Source organism: Pararge aegeria, chromosome 5 (genome assembly GCF_905163445.1).
Source record: "Pararge aegeria chromosome 5, ilParAegt1.1, whole genome shotgun sequence".
Lineage (NCBI taxonomy): Eukaryota > Metazoa > Arthropoda > Insecta > Lepidoptera > Nymphalidae > Pararge > Pararge aegeria.
Genome location: NC_053184.1, coordinates 18,933,680 through 18,941,950, shown reverse-complemented (window position 1 = coordinate 18,941,950; position 8,271 = coordinate 18,933,680).

The following is an 8,271-nucleotide window of genomic DNA, read 5'->3' as shown; positions in this document are numbered from 1 at the left end:
TAGAATAAAAAATACGGAATTGTTGCATAGTAGATATTATGACACTGCCAACATAGAATTATATTTGTTTGTTTTATAAATAAATAAATATACTACGACAATACACACATCGCCTTCTAGCCCCAAAGTAAGCGTAGCTTGTGTTATGGGTACTAAGATGACTGATGAATAGTTTTATGAATAATATACATAAATACTTAGAATATACGTATAAACACCCGTTGTTTTGAGTTTATTAAATTTTATTTAATTACCTAATTTTAAAATATTTTTTTTGTTTATGTTTTCATTGATTTGTTTTTGTGTAGCGTGTACTCTATATGTTCATTCCTATGTGTTGTTTTTCTCAAAAAAATTATTTATTATAATTATTATTAAATACGGCATACGTATTTCAATTGATACGGAAAAAGGAAAACGCTAGTGCGACTCACGCTTGGAATTTTTTTATTTTGTTCAGTTACATTCAGCTTATCATAAAATTGTCCACTTTAGATAACGCTAGGTTATATCAAGACTGCTGTTAAAATGTAACTACGCGGTTTATGTGCCATATAAATAAATAAATTTTGAAACTATAACACTAAACCCCGTGAAGATTGCGTTATTTACCCGCTGGTGGGATCCAATTATAAAGGGGGTTTAAAGGATGAACTATTAAAGCCTGCCATCCGAAACTTTTTATAGGCACATTAAATTAGATATCATTTTAGTGGCGCAATAGGATGGACGGGGTTTTACACCCTTTTTATGACCGCTGGATTATTGAGGATGCACTAAAATATAAGCTATTTAACGACATCGAAACTATCATATCCCGGGGTACACGTGATAAAACCTATCTTACAACAAGTTGCTGTATACATAGTGTAACAGTATGACGAAATTCTGTTGGAGAGTGCATAAGTACAGTTCATAGGGAATCACCCCCTTCTTTTTGGCGGGGTGGGAAAGCTTTATTCTGACCCTTAGGCAGGACGGAGGTTATATGGGACTCCCCCATCTAAAGGGGGTATACTCAAACTAAAAACCACCATGACATGTCCCACTTGTTGGCTTTGTTACACGCCCGGGGAACACGGTTATATACCTCCCGGAGGATAGGGAATCACCCTATAAAAAGAAAAAATGGAATCAAAATAAGCGTATTAATTTTTCCATACAAACTATTTCAAAATATTCTATGTGTTTACTTATAACAGCCTTATTGAAGATAAAAGACCAACACGAGCATAGTACCTACGCTACACAACACGTACCTAATAAACCCGCAGGAGTCACTTGATGTTAATTTTGCATGTGATATTAGGGCTGTATTTGATGAAAAACTATGGCAGTGGTTTACACAAAAACTATAAGCGTTTTGGTTTCAGAGATCCAGGAGCAGTAAATAATGTACCAGTGAAGTTATATTCCGATTTTCATTTACACGTTGTATGAGTAGCAGGGTAGTGATAAAATCAGTCATAAGACGTATATGCCGAACTTTTCCATAAGTCTGAATAAGGATTATTCACATGCGTATCAGTTTGTTTCTTTGTTACCTATACTCGGTGTTACATTTGGCATACAGATAGTTTGCAGCCTTAAGGACATATACATTATTTATTCCGAAAAATAACCAAGCAACAAATTTTTCAAGACCGTTCCCGACGGATTCAAGGTATGCCGTACTGCGGTACGTGCCTATAAAATTCATATATTATATAAAGTGATGCGTGCATAAGAATTACACGGTAATGAGATGATGGCGATAGCCACATTCGTAAACTTAAAACTAAAGCTACGATGGTTCCAAACGCGTCCTGGTCTAAGAAGAAGCCCACAACAAACTTAGCCGGGTGTTTTTTTTTTTTTTTGTTATCACCATCTCACAATGTCATTTTAAATTATTAGAAGAGCAACCTGTTTAGAGCAATAATTTACACCCAATTTTTTTTATCGTTTACGTAGTCCTTTATACTATAATAGGACTTTTCTATAAGCTTACGTTTAATACAAACTTTGAACTTTTTAAGAGACATCTCCAAGATGTCAATTGGTAGTTTATTGTAGAATTCTATGCAATTTCCTTTAAACGAATTATTAATTATGTAACTTGCACTACATTGCTTAAGCATATGGTAATAATAAATTTATTTATCATCAATATTCAAGACAAAATTACGTGACTGGTTGGTTGATAAATGCTATTACTCAGTAAGGGAGTTCTTGGATAATAAAATATAATTATTAGTTTAGTTATTTTTTAATACAGTAAAATTAATGAAATTTTATTATATTCAGCCGACTATTTTGATTATTTTGATTTTGTGTATTTTGATGTTTTTTCTATTTTATTTCTATACTTAATTGTTTTATAAATATAACCTAAAATACACTATTTAAAACTAAATAAAATCTAAAAGGTCCTCGAAACCACCGCAGCGAGGCACAGTTCCTAAGATGCTGGCAGCATTGCCCCTTTGGATGGCCAAACTAATTCGTTGGCCAAGGTCTAGGATCACCGGTTAATTTAGTTTCTTTTTTTTTATTATTACATGAATGAATTTGTTTAAATTATGATTTGCATGTCATACATTATGACTAAAAATGCATACCTACAATGTTTTATGCAAATAAAAGGATTTGATTTGATTAGAATAGTTTTCTCAGCGCACGCATACTAATTTTATAGGCAAATTTTTTCTTGTTTATGATGCAAAGTGTATTTATATTTAGTTACAAGTACTATTGTATATATATGATATATATTTATTTCAGTAATGAAATATTTTTTACGGGTATATGAATAAATGCACCTCCTACCTATTTTCTGTATTTGTTTTCTTCTCTATTGGTTGCCTGGAAGAAATCTCTATGAAGCTATAACGCTGCCAAATTGAATACGTTGTTTTGATATACTTTTCTCATTTTGTGTACTTTTTGTGGTGTGCAATAGAAGTATATACATTCATTTAATGTGTTGCTCTGTTCATAGGCGATGGTTTTCGAATTACCACATAAAAACGAGAAATCAGTAGACATAATCACCTTGTAGCACGCATGTTAGCCCAACCCTCGCAGCTTTAGTTTTCAGTTTACGAAAGCAGTTAGGTATCACCACCGTCTTACTACCATGTAAAAAAATTTAGGTGTGTATACAAAGTGCCTTCAGTAGGCCTTAAAAATATCTGGATTTTGACATAGTTCTAAAGGAACCCTGAGCCTTATGGTCATTGAAACAAATAGAATTTTAAAATATCCCGGACGGATTTAACATGCGCGTAATAGTGGCATTAACTTTACTATTTTATACTACGACTCCCGTACTGAATGTAAAATAAAACAGACAGTTGAAAAACTATAATGAACTAGTTTATACTTGCGACCGTCCGGGACTTTTTTGTTATTTTTTCCCTGGCTAAAAGTATCCTATGTCTGTGTCCAATCCCGGGGAAGTAGGTACTACTGGCATACTTATTTCTTCTGCCGAGCAGCATTGCTGTGCTTTAGCTTAAAAAAGCTTGGGTGTAAACAATTGCTTTAACCGGGTTGCCTCTTAAATATTTTCAAATGACAATGTGAGATGGTGATGACAAAAATAACACCCGGTTAAGTTTGCTGTGGGCTTCTTCTTAGACTAGGGCGCGTTTGGAACCCTCGTAGCTTTAGTTTTAAGTTTACAAATGTAGTTATCGCCATCACTACTCACTGCTATGTACACATTATGTATGTAATCAACGCATCGAAAGTGCCACCCATGTGTCTATTTGAATAAAGAAATATTTGACTTTGACTTTGACTTTGCCTGTTCCAGTCTAAAGGGGGTATCTGCTGATGTAATTATAGGCACATGAGGCCTCAGATCGACGGAAAAATGGCGGCACTCTATTGGATTTGTTCCTTGTATGCCCTGCGAGATGTTGCTCTGTTTATAGTCAAAAGTCAAAGTTATATAGGTTTTCCACTTACCAGAGTACAATATATCTCTGTACTTCAGCAATGATTGGGTTACAAATACCCATTTAAACTTTCCGAATTATAATTTAATATAGATAGCCCAGTGGGTGGGACTTCGACTTCACTTTCAGGGGCAGAGTTCGAATCCCAGCACGCACCTCGAACTTTTCAAAGTTATGTGCGTTTTAGGGATTTAAAATATCTCTTGCTTCAAGGGTGAAGTATCTTTAGGAAACCTGCACGCCTCAGAGTTCTCCATAATGCTCTCAAAGGTGTGTGGTGTCCACCAGTCCTGCACTATGGCCTTCACCCCTTCTCATGTGGGAGGAGACCCGTGCCCTCTAGTGGGCCAGTAGTGGGCCGGTAATAAGTTGATGATGATGCATATTTGTAGTCCTACTTAAACCCAAGTTTCCACACTGTACAAAACATAGCTTTCTAAAATGTACTAACATAAAATAATACGCTTCTCACTGTGGGAGGAGATCCGTGTAGTGGGCCGGTTATGGGTTGATTATTATGATCATAATAAGTATGGGGCGATAATGCAAAACTGACATTGTCTGTATTTCTTTTTTTTTTATAATAAATATACTACGAAAATACACACATCGCCATCTAGCCCCAAAGTAAGCGTAGCTTGTGTTATAGCTGATGATTATTTTTTTATGAATATAATACACATAAATACTTGTAATAAACAGATAAACACCCAGACACTGAGAAACATTCATGTTCATCACACAAACCTTTTTCACTTGTGGGAATCGTACCCACGACCTTGGACTCAGAAAGCAGGGTCGCTGCCCACTGCTCCACTCGGCCTTCAATATTGTAAGGCAAAATACAAGTCACTAGCAAGAAGTTGTTTAGAAATCTGTGCACCACATTTGCGTTTCACAAAGCACTGATATTTTATCACCTATTCGAAGCACAGCGTAGAAAGGTACCTAACGTCTCTGCATGCAAATAAACTCAACTTAATAATATTAGCGAGTCGCTCGTGAAATCGTTTCATACCTCCATAGTGGTGTTACACAGAAAAGTTGTTAACACAACCTATTACCGGGGGCAACTTCGCGCTACCGTTTCTAGTAGATTACATTTAACATACTTCGTAAGAAAAACATTATGCATATATTCCTAATAAAACATTATGGGCGGGAGGGAAAATCGGAAAAAATTACAAACCGGCTTCTGTCATACACCTATATTAAGTATAGAAACCTTTTTTAATTTGATATATATATGATGATAATGATTTTGATTGGATTTTATTTAGACAAAAAGTGGTAGTAGTAGTTCAAAAAAACTAATAAACACGCTTGGCATAATAAACCGAAAAAAAACCACGTTTTAGTTATTTTTTTTCAGTTTTTCTAAAAATTAAATAATTAAAAATTAATAGGTAAGCCATTCACCACCAAATTTGTTAATTTGTAAGAAAACGGCTTAAGACAATGGTAGGAAATTAAAATGAACATCTTTCCTAGATGAAAATTATACAAATTAACAAAATTCTAATTCTACAAAAAAAATGTTGGGTTAATCACAGAATGAAGAACATACAGAAACCGTGTACACGCCTAATATTGCAGCATCAAAAACCACTCCACTTTAGTATTGTTTCTTGAACAGGCTGTTAGTTACTTAACTAATTTAGCACTTGACAGTAATTATTTTACCTCTAATGTTCTAAACATTTACCATTCCGAAAGTGTGAAGTGAGACGTGCTCGAGCGTTTCATCTGTTTTTGGACACAATTCATTCAATAATGGCTGTATGAGGATTCCGTACGTTCTTAATTCTGTGGGGTTAATATAATTTCCGTACCCCTAAGAAGTTAGCCCGCTGCCATGCATGCATCAACACTTACCACTTGGTAATGGCATTCTGGTGCTAACATGTCGTGGAGTAATAAAATACTAATATAGTTGTTTTCTTAACGTTTATATTTAATTATGGCTTATTAGTATATTATAACACATAGCTTGCCGATCAGTGGTCATGCTCAAAGCTCGAAAACCCACCCTTTTACAAAAAAGAATGTCGCGAGATACGTAATCACCCTGCGGAAATCGCTTGGCAGCACGTCTTTATTGGTGTGGCGGTAACTAGCCAAGGCTGATGCCTCTTACCAGACAAAAAATACTGATGATAAGAATACCTCATGAAAGTTTTACCTAATTCTATTTAGTTTAGTGTATTTTCAAAAGCATGACTCATAGCAAAGGAAATTATTAGCAGCGTAAGTTAGAAAATTATTCTAGAACCTTTGTAAATATAAAACACGAATATTGCGAGCAGCGTTACCACTACAACTTGAAACTTGCAGTTTGCGTTCGCGTAACATCACATAAACTACAGACATTTCGTCTCACAACTTTTAGTCTCATTGCCAAAAGCATTTGGTGCCAATTTGTAGTACACAAATCTCCAAAATAAACGAAGTTGGCAAGTCTTAGAGCAGTGCTTCACTGCTCCTATGAAAAATAGAGCCCATAACTCGGAAACTGGGCGATATCGGCTGCGCAAGGTACTGGAATACGCTGCAAAAATAAACACAGCATTGGTAGACCCAAAATAGGTCGTAGTAGCCGTTCGACACAAGCAGCATAAGTCCGAGTTATTTGAAACCCCTACAAAAAACCCAAGTATTTCTAGAAGTAGGAGTCCGTTGTGCGTAGGTTGATATGATGATGATAATGTATTTAAAGAGTTTTAACCCACTAGTTAACTCAATAGCTTGACCTTTAACCGGATTCTATTGTAGATCTTATCAAATTAAAAACGACTTAAAATTCTACGTGTACTTTTCCATTTTCATTTTCTTTGCAATTTGAAGTTTCGTAAATAAATTTAAATATAAATATATTACGACAATATATATCGCCATCTGGCCCCAAAGCAAGCGTAGCTTGTGTTATTGGTATCAAAATAACTAATGTATAATATACAAAAATATTTAAAATACATAGATAAACACCCAGACACTGAAAAATATTTATGTTCATCACACAAAAAAATTTCCAGTTGTGGGAATCGAACCCACGGCCTTCAACTAAGAAAGCATAGTCACTGCTCACTACGCCCAATGTTATTTATACTTATAATATGTCTAATAACTAGCAATCGCTACATTATTTAGTATTTTATTTATATAGCAAATTTGTTTTAGAGTTACCTTTGTCATTTTTTCCTGTCGACAAAATTTTACTTGATTGTTCGTCGTAGTCCGAATTCCCAAGTTTTTTTTTCTTTCGCGATGCAGAACTTTATAGATTCCATAATATTTTTGTTTCAACCTCGATTTGAAAACTCAAAATCTAAGAACGCTGTTCAGATAATATTTTTTTTTGTATTGGATAGAAGCAGGCGTTACTTTGCGGAATTCCATGATATATTATGAAAATTAAGCTTAATTAGCTATACTCCTCGAAAAGTAAGATAAGATTTGATTTAACAATTATTCATTGTAAAGTCAACATCTCCTGAGGATGTTCGGTTCAGAGCGAAACGTGCGTAAAGCGTACGTTGACAATGTGAGATGGCGATAACAAAAAAAAACACCCGGCTAAGTTTGTTGTGGGCTTCTTCTTATACCAGAACGTTTGGAATTCTCGTACCTTTAGTTTTAATTTTACGAATATGATTGTAATAGTTTTTAATTTTTTTGTCAGACAACATTCCGCCAATGTGACTTGAGCTTACAACTCGCTTGAAAGTCGTAGTTTCCGAGAGTCGTAAAGTAAGCGTATTGTGAAGGATGTCTGCATCGGGCCCATTCCGAGCTCCGACTAACCTATTTAGTGTTACGCGAACCGCGAAAGGGGTGTACGGAACTTTGATTCTATTGTAAATATTGTACCAGTACGTTTCATGCTACACTAGCGGTTCCCAGCGACTTGTCCGGGTAAATTTTCTATTAAGTTTCCCATAACTTAAAAACTTTCATCCGATTTTCAACACGGTGTGCTCACCGCCTTTACGCCTTCGTCGGTCCCAGATATATCACTAACATGTAATAGTAGTCGTTAAAGCGCACCGATCCACACTGGAGCAGAATCATCATCAGCATCATGTGAACCAATTAACGGCCCACAACAGTTCGCGGGGCTTCTCCCACAATAATGAAGAGTTTTAGCTGCCGTCCAAGTCCATGCTGGCCTAGTACGATTGGTCTACTCCACGCTCCTTTGAGAGTATGAGGCATGCAGGATTCCTCACAATGTTTAAACGCACATATCTTATAAAAGTTAGAATGCGTGATTAGATCCAAACTCGGTCCCTCGAAAGTGTAGCCGAAGTTTTTTTTTTTTTTTATTAGA